Source organism: Acomys russatus, chromosome 11 (genome assembly GCF_903995435.1).
Source record: "Acomys russatus chromosome 11, mAcoRus1.1, whole genome shotgun sequence".
Lineage (NCBI taxonomy): Eukaryota > Metazoa > Chordata > Mammalia > Rodentia > Muridae > Acomys > Acomys russatus.
Genome location: NC_067147.1, coordinates 5,423,825 through 5,448,075, shown reverse-complemented (window position 1 = coordinate 5,448,075; position 24,251 = coordinate 5,423,825).

Here is a 24,251-nt window from a genome sequence, read left to right as displayed (position 1 = left end):
GGGAAAGTCTGGGGCCAGCCTGTCCCTCAGCAGCTTCCCATCATGGCGGGGAATCAGAGCAACATGACCATGAGGGGACACCTAGTCAATCATACGGTGTCCTTAGTCATGAAGCAGGGAGTGGTGGATGTCGATGCTCAGCTCACTCATTCTCTATTCAGCCCAAATTCCCAGCCCGCAGAATAAGGCAGCCCATAATTACAGCTCTCACCTTAGTGAACCTCATCTCGAGGATTCCGTACAGAGATGCCCAGGCTTTTCTCCTAAGGATACTAGACCAATGTCTTAGACTACTTTCTAATGCTGTGAAAGACGTCCTGACCTAAAGCAGCTTGGGGAGGAAAGGGTTTATTTCCACTTAAGGCTTACAATCCACTCACATGATGGGAAGTCAGGGCAGGAATTCAAGGCCCGAGGAGTCTAGAGGCAGGAGGAGCCTGGAAACAGCAGGAGCCAGGAGGCAGGAGGGGTCTAGAGAGAGAGGAAGAGTCTGGAGCCAGAACGAACCTGGAGACAGGAGGTGTCTGGAGGCAGAAGGAGACTGAGGAGAGAGAGAGAGAGAGAGAGAGAGAGAGAGAGAGAGAGAGAGAGAGAGAGAGAGAGAGAGACACAGACAGAGACACAGAGAGAGAAGAAGAAGAGGAGGAGGAGAGAGGGAGAAAGGAGTGAGAGAGAGCGTGAGGGACAGAGAATTAGAGAGAGAGGGAGAAGAAGAGGGACAGAGAGAGGAGGAGAGAGAGGGAAGAGAGGCGAGGAAGAGGGAGAGAGAGGTAGATAGAGAGGCAAGAAAGGGAGAGAGAGGAGAGAGGGAGTGGGGAGAGAGACAGGAAAGATAGAGAGAGATAGGAGAGAGAGAGCAGAGAGAGGGGAGAGAGAAAGAAATTGAGAGATGAGGGGGGAGAGAGAGTGAGAGAGGAGGGGGGAATATATCAGTGTTAACAATAAGAATCCAGCCCATGGAGAGTAGAAGTTCAAAGTTGGGGCTGGAGAGGTGACCCAGAGGTCACACATAATTCACATTTTAACTTCTCTATCCAGCTTACTCTAAAATGCATCCGAGCTACTCCAGCAGAAGGAGCATTGTATTTAAAGAAGGAATGCCTGAGTAGCCATTGCTAAAGTCTAGGCTGAGTCTGTCAGCTCTTCGTCCAGTCTGTGTCATTCCTGCACACCCTTCCTGAAGGCAGGAGGGTACATGGGGGCTGCCCTAAGCTCTGTTGGGTGTCTGATGCTTTAAGGTGATGGTTAGTTGGGGAGTGATTCTAACAATCTTGTTATGGTGGGTTAGCCTCTTCACCTCAATCCAATGGAAACTTGGTTGGGCTTGTGGAGGAGTGCAAATTAAAGTTATAGTCGGTATCCCATGTGAGACTGCCTAAGAGAGACACACACACTCTCTCTCTCTCTCTCTCTCTCTCTCTCTCTCCTGCTACTCTCTCTCTCTCTCTCTCTCTCTCTCTCTCTCTCTCCCACCTTCTGTCTCCAGGCCCCTCCTGCCTGCAGGCTCCTCCTGCCTCAAGGCCCCTACTGTCTCCAGGCTCCTCCTTCTTCAGGCTCCTCTCCCTCACTCTCCCCCTCTCTCTTTTCTCCTCTCTCTCTCTCTCTCTTTCTCTCTCTCTCCCCTTCTCTCTCTCTCTCCTCTCGCCTCTCTCCGCTCTCTCTCCTCTCTCTCCTCATCTCTCTCCTCTCCTCTCTCCTCTCTCTCTCTCTCTCTCCTCTCTCCTCTCTTCTCTCTCTCTTCTCTCTCTCCCTCCCTCTCTCTTTCCCTCTCTGGAGGGAGAAAAGCCTCCATGTGCCTGGTTTTACACAATGCCACAGTCTGTTACCAGCTTCTAAGGCAGCAGCCTCCTCACACGCTCAGGTCACAGCTAAACTGGCCTCTGTATGCCTGGACTGCTGAGGATGGCAAAGAAAGTCCTGGCAAAGCAACTTCTTACTAGGCATGTCTGTGGAAACGGAACACTCAGTGCTGTTTTTCTCTTTAGGGAAGGGCTTTCAAATAAGTTAATTTTTTTCTTACATTTGAACCTCTGATCAGTGAAGTCCAGCCAGTCCCTGTGATGTCTAGCCTAGCTATAAGACTGTCGTTGATGCCACTTGAAAGAGACAGTCTCTCTGATTGATACTCTGTTTTAATAATACGTGAAGTGTGGAAACAATAAAAGGAATTTAAAGAGCTTATATTTTCAGGAAATTTCAGGGGATTGTCAGTCACTTTGGGGGCATTGATTTAGAATGCCTTTCCCAATTGAAGCAAGCAGTACTTAGTATATCATTCTATAAAAATCAATCAGTTGTCCTGCTGGTTATTTTGTTTGCTTGTTTGCTTTTTGTGTGTTTGTTTTTGCCACTCGATACAAGCTACAGACATTTGAGAAGAGGGATCCTGAACTCAGAAAATGTCAGCATCAGATTGGCTTGTATGTAAGTCCATGTGACATTTTCCTCATCAATGACTTGTGTGTAAGAACCCTGGACAGGGGGTCTTGGAAACTAAACTGAGCTAGCCAGTAAGCAGCATGCCTCCGTGCCTTCTGCATGAGCTCTGGCCTCCAGGCTCCTCCTGCCTCAAGGCCCCCCTCTCTCTCCTTCCTCCTCTCTCCTTCACACACTCTCTCTTCTCTCTCCTTCTCTATCACTCTCCCTGTCGTTCTCCTCTCTCTCTCTCACTTTCTCCCCCTCCTTCTGCCTCTCCATCTCTCGCTCTCCCCTCTCTCTCTTCCCTCTCTCCACTCTCACCCACTCTCCTCCTTCTCCTCTCTCTCTCCCTCCTTATCTGTCTCTCTCCCCCCTCTCTCTCCCTCTCTCTCCCCCTCTCTCTTTCCCTCTCTCTCCTCCTTCTTTTTGTCTCTCCCCCTCTCTCCTCTCTTCCTCTCCTTCCCTTTCTTTCTCTCCTTCCCTCTCTCTCCCTCTCTCCTCTCTCTCACTTTCTCTCTCCTTATCTCTCTCCCTCACTCTCCTCCCTCTCTTTCCATCCAACTCTCTCCCTCCCTCTCTGTTTCTGTCTCTCTGTCTCTCTTTCTCTCTCTCCATCTCTCTCCTTATCCCTTTCTCTTTCCCTTTATTTGCCTCTCATTCTCTCCCCTGTCCCCTCCCCCGCATCTCTCTCCATCTCCCTCTCTCTCTACTTCTCACCCCACACACACTCTCTCTCTACTGTCCCTCTCCTTCTCTTTCTCTTCTCTCTCTCTGTTCTCTCTTGCTCTCCCTCTCTCTCACCACTCTCTCTCCCTCTCTCTTCTCTCTTTCTCTCCCTCTCTCTCCCTCCCTCTCTCTCCTCTCATTCTCTCCCCTCCCTCTCTCCCTCTCTGTTCTCTCTTGCTCTCCCTCTCTCCCTCTCTCCCTCTCTCCCTCTCTCTCCCTCTGCCTTTCTCTCTTTTTTCTCTCACCCTTTCTCTTACCTCCCTCTCCTCTCCTCTCCTCTCCTCTCCTCTTCTTTCTCTCTCCCTCCCTCCCTCCCTCCCTCTCTCTCCTGTCTCTTTATCTCCCTCTCTCTCCCTCTCTTGCCCCCTCTCCTTCCCTGTCTGGAGGTAGGAGGAGCTTGGAGGCAGAAGGAGGGGGAATTGGAGAGAGACAGGGAGGGAGAGAGAGAGAGAGTTGAGAGAGGGAGGGAGAGAGAAGGGTTAGAGGCAGAGAGAGAGGAGGAGTCTGTTTTTTCAAAGGTCCTGAGTTCAATTCCCAGCAACCACATGGTGGCTCACAACCATCTATAATGAGATCTGGAGCCCTCTTCTGGTGTGCAGGCACACACGCAGACAGAATACTTACTGTACAAATAATAAGTAAATAAATCTTTAAAAGGAAAGAAAGAAAGAAAGAAAGAAAGAAAAAAAGAAAGATGCCTTCGAACATCACAGCTATAAGACTGTCTAATAGCTATAAGACAAGCTAATAGCCACTCTGAGGACTGCATGTAGTTGTGCCGGTAAGCAGGACTGCCACAGGCTTGGAGACAGCCTGAACTACACAGTTATCCCCTCAAACAAACAATAAACAAACAAGGAAACAGGTAAATGAAAAGCAAGCCAAGATAAAGAGAACAAACTACTTCAGCTATTGTGGCAATCTGAAAACCCTAAGATAAATGTGGCGGCCGCTCTATGTTCTCCCATCTCAACTCTCCCCGAGATGCTCCGTCACTAGTCACTAACTCATGCCATACTCTTTCTCCGAGTCCTTTGGGCCAGGGAGCTTGGTTAAATCGCTCAGGCTGAACCTTGTTAGAGAGGAGAGAAGACAGCTAGCTCCTGAGTGTACCTCCCACGGCTCCCAGGTTTGTGACTTTGTCTGCTCAGTGTCTGTGTGCTGAATGGAGAGCTGCCTAAGTGCCTCTTCTTCCTGTCACCAAACGCCAAGTATTGACATCTGCTCTCTGAGGGCTCTAGATTACTTACCTGTGGTGGCTTATGATAGTTAATAGGGCTAAATTCTCTAGGAAGACATTACTATCTTTATTTTATTTTGGAGACAGGGTTTCTCTGTGTAACCTTGACTATCCTGGACTTGCTTTGCAGACCAGGCTGGCCTTGAACTCACAGTGATCCGCCTGCCTCTGCCTCCCCAGTGCTGGGATTAAAGGCGTGTGCCACCACCGCCTGGCAAATAGCTTAAATATAAAGTCAGTTGACCCAAATGAATATGTTCTGTCTACATTTAGAAAGCCATGTGGCCTGGCTGCCATCATTCACACTCCTTCCTTACTTCACCCACCTGTGAAACACACTTTGGAGCTACTGTGTCTACATAGTCGTGTCTCATTTATAAAACAAAAGCTCAACTAAAGTAAGGCCAATGTCTCAGAATTGTGGGGCCAGTCTCTACTGGTAGAAGGTAAACATCCCTTTATTCTTGTGTGATCCAGTCAAGTCTGGCGGCTGAAATCGGAACAAATCAACACCCTAAGCTACTTGAATAGATCAAAATTATAGATGAGATGACCAATGTGCCACCTGCACAGTTGCCCTTCTAAGGAACAACTGGAAGGTGGCTTGTGTTGTCACTGTCTCTTGGGTTCTCACTAACTGCCGTGTGCACATGCTGTTTTTGGTTCCTATTTCTCTTGTGAACCTGAGAGTCCACATAGTGTAAGTCCCCAAAGGCTCTTAGAAAAGAGGTTGGCTTGTACTTCCTGCCTAATAAACCCGTGCAGGATGTGGAGGTCTCCTTGCTACCAGCCCCCACCAAACTCAGTTGATTCCAGAATCAGACAGTACATGCATGCACATCCACACATGAACTCACATACACGCAGGCAAATACGCAAAGACCTGTGCCTTGGACTTCAAAGCCTAGCTGGTGGCAAGGAAATGGCTGTGTTAACCAGATGTGTTATTTCCCAGTGACACACAGACTTCAGCTTGGCTCCGCATTATCTCCAGTGTTTAACGGCATAAACCAGCCAAACAAGCATCAGATTCACCATGCTCAGAACTGGGGAGGGGTGCTGCTTCCCACGGAACGGACCAAAGAGCCCGCTGCCAACGTGGATTGGTGATGCGCGCCTGTTAGCTATTTGCACACCCTGACTATAAGCAGCTGAGCACCCAGACCAGGCTGAGACTTCAGACACGAATATTCAGACACCTCAGTGGGATACCACGGCACCTGTGTCAGCATTTTACACATTTGCAGTGCTCATACCTTAGGCATAACTTGTTACCCACACAATGAGGTTCAGGCGGTGCCTAGACATTTTCCTTTTCAATGAAAAGATCAAAGGAGCACCCGTGCCACCCCCTCCCCACTGTCTCCCATACTTCTCTCATGTGATAGTTTGAATTGCAAATGTCCCTGAAAGCTCACATGCTAAAGGCTTGGCTGCCATCTGAGGGATTTGGGGGATGTGGCTGGACCGTAGGGGCTCTGAAGGATTCATAATTTCGTGGTGTTGATGGAAACTAGAGGCCTTAGGGAGAGTGGGTGTGGGGTTATTTTGTCATTCTGATAGGGCTGAGATTCACCATGCACACATGCCTCTGTGCATGTCAGTGGAGGAGTCTCTAAGTAGGTTAAGAGATATGGGAAAACCCACAATAATTGTGGGTGGCCCCGTTGCGTGAGCTGGGGTCCTGGACTGAAGAGGAGGAGACAGTCCCTGAGCACCAACATTCATTTCCTTCTGCTTCCGGTACACAGGCGAAAAAGTGATCAGATGCTTTGAACTCCTGCCACCACAACTGTCTTCGCTATGGCTTCTGTGCCCTGATGAAACTCCACAGCCAAAAACAACGTGGGGAGGGAAGGGCTTCTGTTGCTCACAGGTCACATAATGGTTTATCATCAAAAGCAGTGAGGACAGAAAGCTAACAGGAGGTGGGAGCTGATGTAGAGGCCATGGAGGGGTGCTACTTAGGTGGCCCCACCCACAATGGGGTGGGGCCTCCCTGATCAATCACTAATTAAGAAAATGCCCTATAGGCTTGCTTACAGTCTAATCTTATGGACGAATTTTCTGAACTGCGGCTCCCTCCTCTCAGATGACTCTAGTCCTGTCAAGATGACATAAAATTAGGCAGCACAACTGACCCTTTGTCAACTTGACACACAAACACATCACTTTTTAGCCTTTTCCTTTCTCATTTGTCCCCAAAAGAGCATATCAATATTAATACCACAATATAAAAACACAAATAAAAAGGGAATAATTAATTTTTAAAAAACCAAATAAATGTAAAATTCTCAGTCTTTACAAATTTAAACACACTAAAAGTTCAGTATCTAAAAAAATAATATCTCTTTTAAAAGTTCAAAGTACCCATACAACTCAATATAATTAATACAAGGCTTACTTAATAATACCTGGAAAATGGTATTGTAGTCCGTTTAAGATAAGTGATACAAGTTAATTGTTAGTTGATCAAGCCATAATCATGTCAATTACTAGTCTATTTTCATCACAAGAGTATACACAACTAAATTTAACAGATAGATATGGTTCTACAGATACATAAGGTAAAATAGTTGGATAAGGTCTTCAAAAGCCTCGGAGACCTACAGAATATGGCATTTACAGATGTTTTTATTATTTTAAGGATTCTTTGACAACAAGACAGGTTAACTCCTGGCAACACTCAGCCAACTTCAAAGAAGATGATGAGCATCAAAGAACTTCCTTATGGATATGGGTTCAACTGTGGCAAACAAACCACTGGGGCAAATGTCCTCATTTCTACCACAGACAGAATTCTGCCTAAAAAATGGGTCAGTTTAGATGCTGGCAGAGTCAACCACAAAACCCTGCACACAGTAAGCAAGTCCTCAATAGTTCCTGCCTCACAAATATGTCTGTCAGAGATATTGGGCTAGAAGGCTGAAGATGATGCTCCAATGTTATAGAGAATTTTGGGTGACTGTTCAGGCAGCAAACTGTCTCTGTCATTTTTTTCATTTTGGAAGCTGCTCACCTGCACTTCTGGTTCACTCAGGTAATTAAGTTTTATTCCTTCTCAAGTCTCTGATGGGGTTGAAGACCAGATAATTTAGTCTTACAATTAAGCTTCGTTGTTTAGGGGTTAAGTTGTTTTTATGTCTACATAGATGTTTTAAGTTGATAGAGATGAGATATGATATTGATTTACATTCAGAATTTTATTTTTATTTTTTGGTTTTTTGAGACAGGGTTTCTCTGTGTTAGCCTTAGCTGTCCTGGACTTGCTTTGTAGACCAGGCTGGCCTCGAACTCACAGAGATCTGCCTGCCTCTGCCTCCAGAGTCCTGGGATTAAAGGTGTGTGCCACCACGCCCAGCTACATTTAGAAGTTTAGACTCCAAGATAGAAAAGATGCTTTCTTCAAGGTTGCCAAATACAAATATCCAAAACACTATGAATGCAACATTTATGTAATTCCTGATTGTTTTGTGGTTCTTCTTGGTGTATGTAGTTTATTTTATTTATGTGTAATAATATAAATGTATATGTAAAAATATAATAAAAAATAGGGAAAAAAGAAAAATCAAAACAAAAAAAAAAAAATCAAAGTTAAGCTAAATGCTTTCTTGCCACAAGAGGAAAGAACCAGGGCACAGTCACAATTTGAACAAAGCAAAACCAAACTCCAACTGTGTAAACAGCAATGTCTAATATCTAAGATTCACTCTTAACCTTTTGGGGTGCTCTAAAGAGCTTGGGGTCACTTCTCCAGCTCTGCCATCTGCAGCACATACAGCTTGTCTCCTAGGCTCTGGCAGGCTCCACCTCACTCTTTCTCTGCCGTGCCCCACCCCCACCCTCACACCAAGAGCCCTCCCCATGTCCCACCCTCACACCAAGAGTCCTCCCCATGCCCCACCTCCACCCTCACACCAAGGGTCCTCCCCATGCCCCACCCTTACACCAAGAGTCTTCTCCATGCCCCACCCCTACCCTCACACCAAGAGTCCTCCCCATGACCTACCCCCACACTCACACCAAGAGCCCTCCCCATGCCCCACCCCCACCCCTACACCTGGGAAGGGACCGAGTACAGTCCCTAGGAGCAGCCATGGGCTTCCTTAGGTCTGCCTGCCTTTCAGAGTTTGGACTGGGTCTTCTCTTGCGCCTTTTTCTTTGTGATGCTGGCCAGAGCCCAAGAATTTCTTTCCATTTCCAGACTCACACGCCCTCACTCTTCTTCTAAGGCTCCCGCCCTGGTACACAGATCCCTGACTGTGCTGACCTCGGCTGTCGACCTGAAGCAGCATGGCTTCCTTCCCTCTTCTCTTCAATCTCTGCTCTCCTTCTCCGCAACCGTGAGGGTCCCAGCTTGCCTGCCCGGGGCTTTGCTTTTGAACTCTCCGAAGCTGCACTCAGGCTCTGTGTGTCCTTTGTCCTCAAGCTTCTGTTTGTGTCTATCCTTAGATTCTCCCGTTATCAAAACCAAGAACCCAAGAGTGGAACCGACTCCCCAGGTATCATACGGTGGCTCAGTCGGGACTCCCCAGGATTTCCAGCAACGCTTTTTCCCCTGTCTCTTCTCTAATGAAAATCAGACCTGTTTTCCGGCACCGGTAGACAGCGGCAGAAGCGTGGGCCGGGTCATGACTGCACCTGTTACTATGCAACTAGAGGCGCTGACAGAGGAACAGTGACTACCCAATCTCCAGGCCTGTTTTCAGGATCAGAAGAAACAGTAAACATGGGATGCTCTGTGGAGTGTAACAGGCCGGGTAGAAGAGGTATCATCATTTTAACGGTGGCCAAGGTGACGCCATGTTCGTGTATCATCAGATCGTACCGTGAGGATGGCAGGGGCTAGCAAAGTGGCAGCTCCAGGTATACCATCCAGGTAGGGTTGTGGATGAGCACCTGGAGGTGAGCCTGCAGGAGCCCTCATCTTGTTAATGGGACCCTTGGGGGGCCACTTCAATGGCTTCTACTAAATGTCACTTTTGTGCTCTGTTGGAGGTCATGTGTGAGGTGTTGGCTACTGTAAGTTTCTACAGGGCTGGGTGGTGCCAGGTGTCCACCAGGGCCAGCCCCAGCCCCTCCTCGAACAGCCCAGGCTGCTTCCTTTTAACTGCCCTTTAGTCATTCATTTGACTTTTCCCCCAGCCAACTGCCTTTCCTTTTCTGTACTGTGACACTTAGAAATCCATTGTAATTAACTTCCGCCTAATTATCAACCCAATTAGGAGCCTCTTTCCAGGCTCCTTTAGTACCTGTCATGGTTAATTTATGTCTTAGTTTATTTTCTACCGCTATAATTAAACGTCTGTAAACGGGTGGTAGTTTATAAAGAACTGAGGTTTATCAGGCTAACAGCTATGGAAGCTGAGAAGTCCAGGAGCACAGCACTGGCAGAAGGGTGAGTCTGCATTTGTGTGACAGACAGCAAGGCCAGAAGGATCTTTTTTTCTTTCTTTCTTTTTCTTTTTCTTTTTCTTTCTTTTTTTTTTTTTTTTTTTTTTGAGACAGGCTTTCTCTGTGTAGTCCTGGCTGTCCTAGACTCACTCGTAGACCAGGCTGGTCTTGAACTCACAGAGATCTGCCTGCCTCTGCCTCCCAAGTGCTGGAATTAAAGGCACGCACCACCACGCCCAGCAGCCAGAAGGATCTTTATCTGTCTCTGAGGGCGGAGCCCTGATGGCTATAGAGAACCAGGAGACCTAAGTTTGCATTCTAGTTCCACCTTAACACGCGGCAACTTCAAAGCTTTAAACTTGCTAACCATCTTTGATGAGACAAAGCTCATAAAACGCATCTCAGGGGAGTCTTCTGAGAATCAGCCAGGACTCCTGCATAACCTCCTCCTCGGCTGATACCTGACTCAGGGCATGGGGTGCTGGTCATTTCTTCATTTTCTCAACCCAAGGCGATGGCCAGGCTCCGGCCCTGGCTGCAGCTTCAGCCACACCTGGGGATGCATGAGCTGCTGGGGGTGAGAAGGCTGGAGGAGCCAACTGCCCTTCATGTGCAAAACAACTTCCTCCTCCAAACAGAAGCCCTCTCGAGACCTTTGAGTAGTGCTTTGGCGCATGAGCCCAAACCTGCGAACAGGACTCAACTCTTGCACTGGCCAAAAAGCAACCCATCAGCAATTCTGAAAGGTGTGGAACTGCCCAAGTCTCACCCCCACCACCTCCGTGCCTTTATGGAACTGCCCATCTCTCCGTGTGTGTGTGTGTGTGTGTGTGTGTGTGTGTGTGTGTGTGTGTGTTTGTGTGTACTTTTGCTTAATGTCTAGATCCTTCTTATAGTTTGTGTCACAGTGGCTCCACCTATTTATTTATTTACTTAGTTACTTATTTTTTCTTTTTAAAAATTTTTTATTTTTTTAATATATTTTATTAACTTATTCATATTACATCTCAATTGGCTCCACCTATTTAAAAGTAACTCAGCGGGACAAGGCAATAGAGGTCAGCAATAGAGTGCTTGTGTAGCCTGTGCCAAGTCCTGGGCTCAACCTTTATCACTATGATCTCACACAGAAGCCGGCACATAGCCTATGGTAAGTTGTGACAGAAACACAGAGAGGAAAAGAAAGTGCAATCAGGTAGATTAAATGGACAGGTGATTCATATTTTCAGTGTGATGAGTCAACCGGCAGGGAGGAAGATTAGAAGAAAACAATCAAGATCAGTTTGTATCACCAAAAAAAAAAAAAAAAAAGTAAATCTACTGGTTGGGCCAAAAGGGCATTCAACCCTGAGGTATATAACCCAGGAGCGTGAACTAAGGAGGACCAGGACACGCGTGAAGGGTTTCTCACGCTGGATTGTGGATCCGGTGAGATGTACTAAGAATGAAGATCTGTGAAGAGATACACTTGATGGCAATGCAATCAAAACCATCCAGCCACACCGAAGACTCTGAGAAAAGGTTTCCCAGCATGCCTTGGAACAAATACCCCTATCTACTCACACGTGTTGACTGACAAGTTTGTACTCCTTTATAATGATATTTTTAACTACTTAAAAAAAGATTTGGTTTTATTTATATTTGCACACACGTGTGTATGTCTCTATGTGTATATGTCTGTGGGAGCCAGAAGAGAGAATCAAATGCCCTGGAGTTTACAGAAAGCTACAGGTGATGCTGCCTGACCTGGGGTCAAGAACTGAACTCAGGTCCGCCGGAAGCACAGCAACTATCTTAAGCACGGAGACATCTCTTCGCCCTCACTTGTATATTTTTAACATTATTTTTCTCTTCTAAACTCATTGCTTTAAAACAAAATTGGAAGGGAGAAATTTCCAAGAGAAAAAGTAGTATGTATTGAGAGGCCAAGTGAGGGATAACTCATAGAGAAAGGAGGAGGGGACGAGGGGGAGAAAGAGAAAGGGCTCTGTGAGGGACAGGAGTGTTTCCCTCTATTTCAGATAAAGGGAAAGGCTACAGGGATCATCAGGAGCCACAGCCGCAGTAGGAAGTAACGTTGTGACGCGGCCAGGAAAAGCGTGCATTATCTATTGCCATGGCTGGCAGCAGGATTAGATAGAGGTTCAGGAAGAGTACAAATTCCGAGTCTATAGAAGCTTCTAGAAGCTGCTGCCACGTCCCTTGTGTTCTGCAGTCTGTTGGGCTCGGTGGGAGATGATGCCGAGAAGCCACTGGAATATCTCACTTTACCTATAAGCTACTTCGCACTGCCGTGAAGCTTTGGTCCTTCCTCTGGCTTATTTGAAACAACTTTCCTCAAATGTAAGGAAGATAGACAAATGAGGTCTGAAGGTTGAGTTCTTTCTTTCATGGGGCTAGAGGTGTAGCTGCACTGGGGTGGGTTGTCATGGCAACCCCTGGGTTCCATGGCAAGGAGTGCACAAAGAATGCCAAAGAAGTCAAGTCTCTCTTTTCCAAAACAATCACATTTGGGTGCCAGGGAGGTCAACTAGAAATAGAAACAGCACCTCTGAGAGACCAGAGATATAAGACAGATACTACGTGATAGAAAGAGAACCAACTTAGCAACGAGACATAATGACCCAAAGTATACACGAACCCTACAAGAAAACCTTGAAATAACTGAGACAAAAATTTAGAAGGCTAAAACTGAAAAAAAAAAAAAAAAAAAAGCAACAAAACAAAATGAAAACAGAGAAATCTCTTCTGTTTGGGGGATTTTTAACATGTTTTTCAGAACCTGCTAGAATTGCTAGACTTATAAAAAAATTTAACACGGATATAAACGTGAGCATCACAACCAAACAGCCTGGTTGGGATGGCACAGGCAGAGCACAAACAGCAGCCGAGCATCGCCTTCCAGCAACCGTGAACATGCACCAAGACAGGTCATATCCCAAGTCTCAGAACAAACTGGAGTGCAATTTAAGTTACTTGAATCTCGCAGAGAACACTCTGTCACCATAATAGAGTCTCTAGGAAAATTGCCTTAGGAAAAGAAAGGGAACAAAAAGTTTCTGAACATGAGAAATGAAATGACCCGTAGGTAAAATAGGATGGCCCAAACAAAACTCATAGCACAGATGTAGACTGCATGTAAATTATAACACAAACTGAGGGTTATAACACAAGTGTAAATAAAGCACGTGTACAGGGAGAGTGGAACCAAGGGGAACTCTTATGGCATTAAATGATTAAACCTGAAAAGGGTAGAAGTCTCAAATCAACCATCTCAGTTCTTATATCAGAAAAAGAAAGAAAGAAAGAAAAGAAAGTAGATTCTGCAGAAGTAAAAAATAAAGATCAGAGGAGAAAATAAAATTAAAGATTGGACACCAATAGATAAAAACCAATTAAATCCTGTCTTTTAAAAATAATTGCCTACATTAATTAAGGCCCACATCACTGGTAATCAAAGCACAGAATAAAGGGATGACCAATATCAACAATAAAATAAGGCCCACCACCATATGCCCTCCGTCCACACAGAGAAAATGATAGCAGAAAAAGTAATCATAGCAAGGACTTTAAATTTTTATTTCCTTTGTAACAGTGATGAGAAAATTGGGCAAATAAATAAATTAATTAATTAATTAAATTAAAAAGTCACAACCAAGTTTTCAGAACGTTGAAATAACCAAAGACTTGCAATAATTTAGAGAAATTTTATTCTACAAAAAGACAGACTCTTAGTAAAGTCACTGACCTTTGTGGCGTTTTATCCCTGTCCTTGTCCCCTCACTCCAGCTCAGCCCACGATCACACTGAAATTCAACATCTAGAAGTCACAAAGAAGGTGAAAAGGGATTGCAGCTGATTCCAAACTTATTTCCAGGTAATGACCATGATTCAATGGGCCTGGGGAAATGTTTTTAAAAACCACGCAAACAGCATTTGCAAAGGTAATTACATAGGTAAATATAAAAGACAATATAAATGTACTAGACGCTTGTTCTTATTTTTTTCTCTGTATGAATTTTGAGACAACTGTACAACGCGATAGCAATATATCTGTGTTGGTCATTTTACAGTGTACAGCTTTAAAAGGACATAGAGGCATTAGAAAGAAGGAAGGCTGGAAACTCAGTGGTCTAAGCCATCCTCTGAAGAAGCTCCGAGAACAAGGTGGTCAGCCACTAAAGCTTTCTCAAAGGAAAACTTGCAATTACGTTCAGTTGCATAACAGCTTCCTCTGAGATAAAGGTTTTATCTTGGAATCTTGGAAGGAAGCTTTTAAGACACAGGGCAGTTCTAAAGGGAGGTAAAATAGTATATCCTGTAGGGAAACATGGTAAACTCCGGAAGTATATAACTCATTAGATTTAGGAAGTCCCTGAAACTGATTACATTCACTAGACAGCCCCCACTTCCTCTCCAGGGTTATATAATTGTAAGAACCTGCTGAGAGATACTCTCAGTCAGGTGCTTAGAAAAGGTTCAGACCAGCCAAGCTGCCTCAAAGAGACAGAGACTATCCTGCAGCACCCACGCTGCAAATACCCCGATGTATCAAGCGGGGGACTACGAGTTGAAGAACAGTCCAGACAGCCGGTCATCCGTTTCTAAGAGAACACTGTTTAATGAGGAGGGGGCCAAGGCCTTTTATACAGTACAAAGGCAGGTGGAAAAATACAAGACAATGTAGATGGGAAGTCCCCAGGACAAGAGGAACCACGTAACCAAGGTAACCAGGGTGCAAAACAGGAACTTGTGCTCAGCTCAGCGAGGCACAATGTTCACAACAGGAAGCTGCTGCCAGGACAGAATAACAATTGCATACCGGCCAGGGCATGGCCCCAGGGGTCCCAAGCCTAACAGTTCCCAACACTATCCAACATAGAAAAAAAAAAAAAAAAAGGCTCAGTCCACCTCAGTTGCCTAAAAGTAACATTCTAACCTACTGAGCTGCCTGCAGGTCATGCAGTGTGATCCAGGGTTTGGTGAGCTGACACCCATGTTGCCATTTGGTGTAGCTGTCTGTTAGTCATTTCTGCCTCAGCAAGCAACTCCACTAACACTTGCTGATTCACCATGATGGACTTCTGTAGTATCCTTACTTTGGTCTGTCATGGGTTCTCTGAGGTGAATAGACATTTGTTCACATCCTCCCAGCAACAGTGTCCTATAACACCCTCATACTTAGTTCCAGAGCAGTGGCTTGGGGATTTTGCCAAGAATATGAGCAATATATATAATATGCTTATATATCCTATTTATAACTTGTATATATATACCCTACACACACGTCTATATGTATACACATACATGTGTACATATACACATATATGTCTATATGTATACCATAAATATGTACACACATATGTGTGTACACATGTGCATATACATATGTGGGTGTGCATACAAATATGCACGTATGTGTATATATAAGATATACACACACATATATATGCATAAACACATATATACAGGATATATCCATATATGTGTGTGAATATATATCCATAGCTGTGCATACACATATATATCATGTAAATGTATGTATTTATACACACATATATATCCTACACACACACACATAGATACACACACATACATGTATATATGTATGTGTCCATGCTTGTTTATATATATACTTACAAATATATATCCTGCTCATGTATATATACACACCATACATATATATACACACACACATATCTCCTGCTTATTTGTATATATGTACTCATATCTCCTACTTATTCACATATATATGTATGCATATATCATATATACACACATATACATGTATATATGTGTGTACACACATATCCTATATATTTAAGTTTATACATATATGTGTATGTTCTATATATAACCTAGTATGTATGTATATATGTGTGTGTGTCTCCTGAGCATATATATATTGTGGGAAGCTGTGAAGTCTTTTGGAAACACTGATGTCATGGGCAACAGAGTGGAGTTGGAGCTGAGGCTACAAATTTGATAAAAGGCATCTGGGAGAGGCGATGCATTTACTGCATATACAGGTCAGCTGTTGACCAAGAAAGCACAAAGCAGGATGAGACAGAACTAATGTCAAAAGCTCCCTGAAAGAATGTGATTTCAAAGAATCCTAAAGTTGATTGGATTCGTCTGTGAAGCAATTTGTGTGCAGGCATTGATGAATCCAATAGAAACCAACTGGCAAATAGCGATGCTTAACAGTTGAGTGTGGTAAAGCAAACAAAGAGAGCTCTGCCAAAGCATTGCCACGATCCTGGAGTGACTGAACACTCCAAGCCTGGCCTCTTTTGAGCAGCGTCGGAAGCGCCACACTTGGGTGGCTGTGACAAGAATAGAGCTCACAAAAATCATCCAGCCTGCCACTAAATCAACAACAACAGCATGTTGGGGAGGGGTAGTGTCAGAGTTACTACAGCATGCAACGACCAGTTTCTAACAAAAACAACACCACCACCACCAACAACAAAAAAGATGTATTAAAGGAAATAGGAAAGTAGACAGAAAGATCCGCTGTGACAGTGTCGCAGATCGGATTTTGCAGGAAGAGATTTCAAAATAGTCATTTGAAATATGTTCAAGTACTAATGAGAACTGTGGTTAAAGATTTGAAAGAAGAAATGATGACAATATTACATTACAGGGTCCCTGGGCTTTGAGAGGGACACTAAGATAAGTCTTTTGGTTAGGGATTCATTAGGAAAGTTAATGCCATGGAAGACAGCATGACAGGGGCTCTTAGGAGAGTTCAGGTCTCTGGGGCTAAGCAGAGGTTCCATTTTATTTCAGAGTGAAGGAAATCCCATGCCATGTGGTTGATAAGTGTCCTTAGTGCTGTGTGTGTGTGTGTGTGTGTGTGTGTGTGTGTGTGTGCGCGTGCATATTTAGTAATGAGTGTCTATCACACAAATGTGCACCTCTAGCTACTGAGAGCTTTAAGTACTTGGCAAACTTTGTCCTAGTTACTTTTTTGTTGTTGTGATAAAATACCAGGATAAAAAGTACCTTAATGGGGAAAAGGTTCACTCTGTCCAGACAGTCCATCACAGTGGGGAGGGCCTACAGGCCGCGGTGTGGGCTGGCCAGACACATTGCATGGGTGGACCAGGGCAGAGAAGGGACAGGAAGTGGTGCCAGGTTGCAAAACCTCAAGGCCCACACCAGTGACATTTCCTTCATCCAGGCTCTACTTCCTAAAGTTCCCATGACATCCCCAAATAGTGTCACCAGTGGGAGACCGAAGGTCCAAATACAGCAGCCTGTGAAGGAAGCTAGGAGAACTTCCTTTGAAGAGATGAGCTTGACAGAGTCTCAGACAACCACAGTATAGTGTTTGCCATTTCTTTCACAACAGCCATGAGAGGGGAGAGAGAGAGAGAGAGAGAGAGAGAGAGAGAGAGAGAGAGAGAGAGCGAGCGAGAGAGAGGAGAGCGAGAGAGAGAGAGAGAGAGAGAGAGAGAGAGAGAGAGAGAGAGAGAGAGAGAGAGAGAGAAAGTGGCTGTTACAGGTGAGTCACGGAAGCCCAAACTCAACATATGCAAAATATAGATTTCAGTAAGAAGATGGAGCGCGCGCGCACACACACACACACACACACACACACACACACTCATATGTGGAAATTTTGGCAGTGGAAAGCAAAACAAATGAAAACCCAGAGTCTCAACAGTAGATTTGAAACTGACAGAAAGGAGAATCTGAAGAATGGAGAAAAAAAAAAACCAATAAAGAAAAGAAACTCAGAGAAACCTGAAACTCCATTAATCACCCCAGGATGAAGCAGAAGAAACAGAAGAAAGGCCGAGATCAAAGAGAACAGAGCGTATGTGCAGAGATAAAGAATGGGACCTGTGTGGATGTGATGAAAACCTTCAGTGTAGCAATCCAGCAGCTCGCTGGGCTGTACGCGGGATAACTCAAGGATACCTACAAGTACACACTTCAGTGTAAAGCTGCTGGAAGCCAAACGCAGGAAGGGAGTCCTGAGGGCAGCCAGCAAGAAGGAGCTTGCCTCTTAGAGGGACGGTTCAGCAAACCCTGGAAGCCAAAGACGATGATAGGATAATTCCTTTAGAGAGCTCCAAGGAAAACAAGATCAGCTGCCACCCCACGTCCTATAGCCAACAAAGCTATCACTCCAAACTGCAGAGGGGCAGAGAGGCATCGGTAACCGGTGTCCTGGAGTACTTAGTGTGTGGCCAGGATGACTTTACCAAACATGGTAAGGAAGTTCTACAGACTGGGAACAAGTGATCCCAGACACCACAAAATAGGGACCACAGGAATCATGGCGTTATAAATTTCTGTATAATTAAATTCACGTGTCTCCTCCTTAACTCTTTTAGGGTTTTAAAGAAGTAGTTGAAGATAGTATATGTGGGATGTATTCCTGAGTCCTCTGCAGCATATAAGAATATTCGCAAATAACACACAGTCCCTAAGCTAACACCCAAATAGGGTTGGGTGTCAGGAGCCTATATATAACAGAGTAACTGCTCCATGGAATGACCAATTTCTAACGAATCAGGCAGCGGAGAAAAAGATGCCAGGTAGTGAGTCAAGTGCAGAGAAACATTTCGGGAGAACTATAAATGAAGAATAAAATATGATTACAATAGGAGTTTACACCAGTTCTCTTCTTTCTTTCCTTAATGTCTATGTCAGTCTCTCAAGGCACTGCAACAAAGTCTCACAAATTAGGTCACATAAGGCCAGCAACCTCCCCATTCTGAGAGCCTAACTCTGAAAAACAGAAGAGCTGGTTTTGCCTGGAGGTCCCAGAAGGACGGAGCTCTTCTTTCTTAGCTTTTAGGACTTTCCAAAATTTTTATTGCAAATTAATTTTAATTCTTTGCGTTTGGAAATGAAGATAACTTGTAGGATTATAAAAGTGCCCCCAAATTTGTTTAAGGTGATGTAGAAAACTTGCACAGGCCAATAACCACAGGAAAGGCAAAAAGCATTCCAAAAGTGTCCTCTTTGCCAACATTTTCAGGCCTGTTTGATAGCATAAGGTTTGTTTTCCAAAGTTTCCGGAGAACGAACAACTCCATGGGCTCCCAGGACACGGGAACGGAGAAAATTGTGATGGTAGAGCTAGCCAACTCACAATAAGACCGCAAAACCGATGCTGAGATGAGACAGGTGAGACTGGTTACCCGGTAGCCTCTGCCACGTTCACATGCTGATTAAGTGCGCTAGCAGCCACTGCGCATGCTTGGTATTTCCTGTTTGTGCTGAGTTCTTCGTGCTGTGGTGCACGGCACTTCCGTCTCCATGCACCTTCTGCCACAGTGCCTGATTCTTCTCCGTCCTGTGTGGATTCACCACTAGGTTCGGGATTCCTGTCTCCCATGTCGCTAGCGGTTATTCTCCATCTGTGGTGGCAAAGACAGACTTCCTCCCAAGCCAGGGGTGAAGTGGCTCATCTCCTTGTTCATGGTTCAGGAGTTGTGCATCTGTAGACGATGGGCATCCCAGGTGTCACTCCAGATGGAGAGCAAAGTCATCTGCTATGTCCACTTTGCAAGAGCCGGGCAGAGGGCGACCCCGCCAGGGTACTCCGAACCTAGTTTTCCAGCCTATCACCGCACGTTGCCCACGCTCCCCTGTTGTCTCTTCTTTCTGGTGCCCTTGGACCTGGAGCGTCCCCATAAGAGTGAGCACCCTCTGCCACACTTCTTGCTGTGCTTGGGGGGACTAGCATCTCCTTCCTTAGTCTCATTTCCTGTTTTCAGTCCGTCCGGTGATAATCTTTCCTCTCACGGCTTTGCCGCTGGGCTGCTCTGTAAAGATAATTGTCGGTTATTGCTAGGAGATTATTATCTGTCTGGATCACTGTGTCTGATGCTTTTTCATCATCATCGCGAGGTTCGCTGTGCCCTTTACATGACAGCGGCTGCTGTCCTTATCTGTTGTGTTATGGGATAGTGAGGGGAATTACTGAATTGGAAGGTGAGAAGGAAAGAAATTTGAAAGAAGTAATGGAGACAGATGAAAGGTGATGGAGGCGGGTGTGTGTGCTCAACTTCGCCTCTTTATCCAGTTTTCACATCATCTAATTTCAGCGACCTTCACTGTATCACTGACGCCATGGAGCTCCCGATCCTGCATTACACATCCCACTGCTCCAACTGTGAACCAACGTTTACGGATTTAATAAAACAAGCCTTGTAGTACTTAAACAACGATAAATACAAGTAACAGTATTACTGCTTGCTGATAACACGGCTGTCAGCTGGCCTCATCCTAGCTATTTAAAAGCCGCTCCTCTCTTTCTCCTTCCTGTTCCATGCAGCACTTAGTGCTCTTGACCTCGTGAGTGAAACTCCAGTCGCCCTGCACCCACTCATCAAGATCCTCAACTGAGTTAGGCCACTCTCAAGTTATTTCCTAGTCTGACCTCTTACTATCTATGTAGCCATGGGTGATTTTGAACTCTTTTTTTTTTTCCGTGTGTATGTGTGTGTGTTTACATCCCTACATTATATTCCTATTATGAATTTTCAGCTTTCCATGTCCCGTGTGTTGAGCCTTGAAAAAGTTCTTGCTTGATGGTGGTTACGTCAGGAATAACACTGTCCTTTATTTATTGCATCTGGTTTTTTTTTTTCCCTGACAGGTGTGCTGTTGTTGAAAAACCCGGTGGTACCTAAAACCAAGATCTTTCACTGTCATCATTAAACCTATAGCCTTATTATTTACTAAGGCACCCAAGGCCTTCAGAGCATTTTAGCTTGTAACATTTCCTAAATACTGAAATTTAGGGAAATGGCATCAGCTCTTGTAGCACAGCACAAGCTGGTAGGTGGTGTAGTTAAGCTGACAGAAAAGCCGAAAGGGCACACGGGGCGGGGTGATTAGCCAGGGCCAAGTGATTAGTCAGGAGTCAAGACAGTGAAAGAACAGGGAAATGCTGTCCCAGCGTGGCAGTCAGCTCCTGCTGCTGGGGAAGTGGGCTTACAGGAGCTAAGGGGTTTAAGAGATTTCAGCCCGTTGCGGGTTGGCTTTGTGGCTTTGTGGCCTACAATGAGGCAATCCATCATGGCGGAAATATGTGGCAAAGAAAGCTGCTCATGTCATCATGCTGTGACGTCAGGGAAGAGGAAGAGGAGAGGGGTGGAGGAGGAAGAAGAGAGGCAGAAGAGAGACATACACAGAGAGAAAAGAAGCAAGAGACAGAATGGCAGAGAATTAGTGACAGGCAGAGAGAGGTGGAGGAGGACAGAGGAGAGACACACATAGAGATAGCCTCCCTGAAACTAGGAGTCTATGAACGCATTGACCCATTGGTATGGTCTGAGCCATCTTAATCCAATTACCTCCCGAAGGCCCCATCTTTGAACACAGTTGCATTGGACCCAGATGTTTACCCATGGGTCTTTGGGGTCATGTAAGATCTACCCCTAATGCCCATTAGACTCTAATGTAAATCCCTTCTAAATGTCACAATTGCTCCTATGCTACAATTGTGCTGATGCCCAAATGGAGGGTGGAGAATTCTCAGGCATCAAAGCCAAACAGTGAGTGGACAAGAGCCTTCTGTGGGAGGACGGTGGGGACCCGATAGTGACCACTTCCTTTACCGAATGGCCTCTGTTACACAGTTTTTGAAACTGAGGTGTGGAAGTCCTAGGGCCCAGAGCATAGGAAAACTAACTCTAGGGAACACTCCTACCACTGCACACATGCACAGCACACAGGGTAGTGTGACTTCCTGTGTGAAGCAACCACTAGTCACTCTGTGTGCTCAGAACTTGTTGCAGGAGCCGACCCTTAGGAGAGGTGATGAGCACTGGCTGAGTGGTAGCGAGGCGATGGACCAGACAAAGCCCTGTGGCCTTCCCTTCTCTTCTCACATTCCCCAAAGCCGAGCCTGCACAGTGGGAATTTCCCCTGAAAGTCCTGACACACACAATCCATGAACATAACACACTTAAGGTCCTAACATATTTTTATCCGCAAAGCAGATTCTGCCTCAGCTTCAGGGACCTCCTGGACTCTAGTTTCCACTTTCCAGAACCATCTGGGGATGAAGCAAGCAAGCAAGCAGGCCAAAACAACAAGTAGACACAAAGCAGTCCTGCCACACTGACTCTGCCCACACGGTCCTTCCTGTAGTTAGGGCTGTTTCTCGGTTTTCCTCATCACTCAGTACTTGTCCGTACTGCTGTCCCCGCCATGGTGCTGCCAGGTCATCACATGCCCATGCAGTCCCCACAGGGATTTTAAAGTCACCTGCCATTCAGATTGCAAAAGCAGAATCAGGTGGTTTCTCTATGTAGGTGACAAATATCTCAGGTGGTTCTGGTTGAACGTTACTAGTGAATGCCAGTCTAAAAACAGGGAAAACACTGTAACAGTCTGTCTACGGTGTGCACAGGGTTTAAAGAGGGAAAACACCTTTGTATTACACAAAGACAAAGGGATCATGCATTTTACCCCTCTTTGCTATGACTGGAAGCTGTCAGCGTACTGATGTCACAAGCACATATACATACATATGTACGTACATACATACATACATACATACATACATACATGAATCTTTTTAATGTCATGATTTTTCTGTTTACAATTATTTCCTGTAGAATACTTGTCTACAACTTGAAAAGAAAAATGGCTCACTAATGCAAAATGCTTAGTCATCATTTACGCCTCTGTTGACAGAGATTAATAGGCAAGTCAGAGACTTTTCCTGCCTCTTATCCAAAACCCTAGGAAGGTCCCTTCAGGCTGAGGCAGGCTGACACCGTGTCCAGGAGCTGTTTCCCCCACTGCAAGTGGAGACCTTCCTACCCTAACAGAACAGGGGCTCTGAGCCCACAACTTGTCTCTATCCCTTCCAGAGCAAGACTTGCAGTGATTGCGACTCACCCCAGCTGTTTCTGTGGCTGCTCCAGGAGGGGTGAAAACAGTAAAGTCATACAAAACCTATTGACATCCCACTGCTGCCTCCACCCAAGCTCTGCAGGTGCTGGCAGCCTTTCGTTGGGGATTGCCTTCTGAGAACGAAGCTTTCTATTATTTGCCTTAAGAATTTATAATCCAATAAAACAGACAGAATTCCCACTCTGACAGCTTGGAGAATTTTAGCAATTGCTCTGTAAACTTGGCTCTCTTCCTATTTCTACCTTCACTTAAGCAACACAATTCCGACCCCACAGATGCTGGGCTTACTCTCCAACAGCAGTGTTTTCCAACTGACATACTTAGAGCTTCCAACAAGCTCCCATAGCGACTTTTTCCAAGTGACTTTACAGAGGGAGGCAGGCTTTAACAGGAGCCAGGCAAGGAAGAGCAGCGCCCCCTGGAGGACGGTGGGGACATGCAGCTGGCCTGGAACCTACCACCCACAAGCTTGAGGACATCTTTAGTACACCTTGGAGTGCAAAAAGATGCAGACTAAAATAATACCCAGACTTGAGGTCCTCAACCACTTTTATCTAAAGCTGCATGAGTGATCATATTTGTCTTGGTTCTTTACACGACCAGTGAGAGCCAGTGGGGACACTGAAATTGTGAAACACTATATACTTAAAAAGAACTCCAGCGGATTGTGCAGGCTCCGTGGGAGGAAGGAGAAGGTTGTCACTCTCTTCTCACCGACAGCAGGTGTCCCTGCATCTGTGCAGCCCTCTTGGCCTTTCTGTGGGTTGGCCCCTGGCCTAATTGTCTACAGCCTTGTGTTGTAAGTCTCTAATGCCTACAGAATAACGGAGAACTAGAAAATGCATTGCTGAAACTGTTTAATTATACTCATTTTTTAAAGTTTTCAAGTTATGGTAACCACTTATTTTATTAGTTTTTTCCTCAAATTTTTGTTTTGTTTTGTTTTATGTGTATGGGTGTTTTGCCTGCATGCTTGATGTGCATGCAGTGACCATGGGGGCCAAAAGATGGCGTCTAACCCATCTGGATTCTAGACGGTTGTGAGTTGCCATGTGGGGGCTGGGAGTCTAATCTGTTTCCTTTGCAAGAGCAGCCAGTGCTCTTAACTGCTGAGCCATCTCCCCAGCCCCTGTTCGTATTTGTTTTTAAAAAGCACACAAAGCACTGGGCTTTGCTATAACACGAGACTCCGTTTTTATCCCAGTTCCTAGAGAACTGATTCACGTAATTTGCTTATATCTAACTCTTTTGTTTTATCCCCCGTGTAATACTGACATTGTTTCTAGATTTGTGCCTTAGCGGCTTCCTCAAAGTCATAATATTGCTTTTACTTTTTTCTTTCCATCCGAAACTATCTAGGGTTAGGCTGTAGCCCAGTGGTAAAATGCTTGGCTGGCATGTGTTAGCCCTGGGCTCAATCCCCAGCACTGCGGAATAAAAACCTGCGATGCAGCAGCCAGCATAACATGACAACCTAGTATCCATATAAGGGTTTCTGCATGCACTCACAGCCACCTTAGCCACTGGAATAAAGCCCAATCCTGGAAACACCTGAAGCACCCACCGAGGACCGAACGGT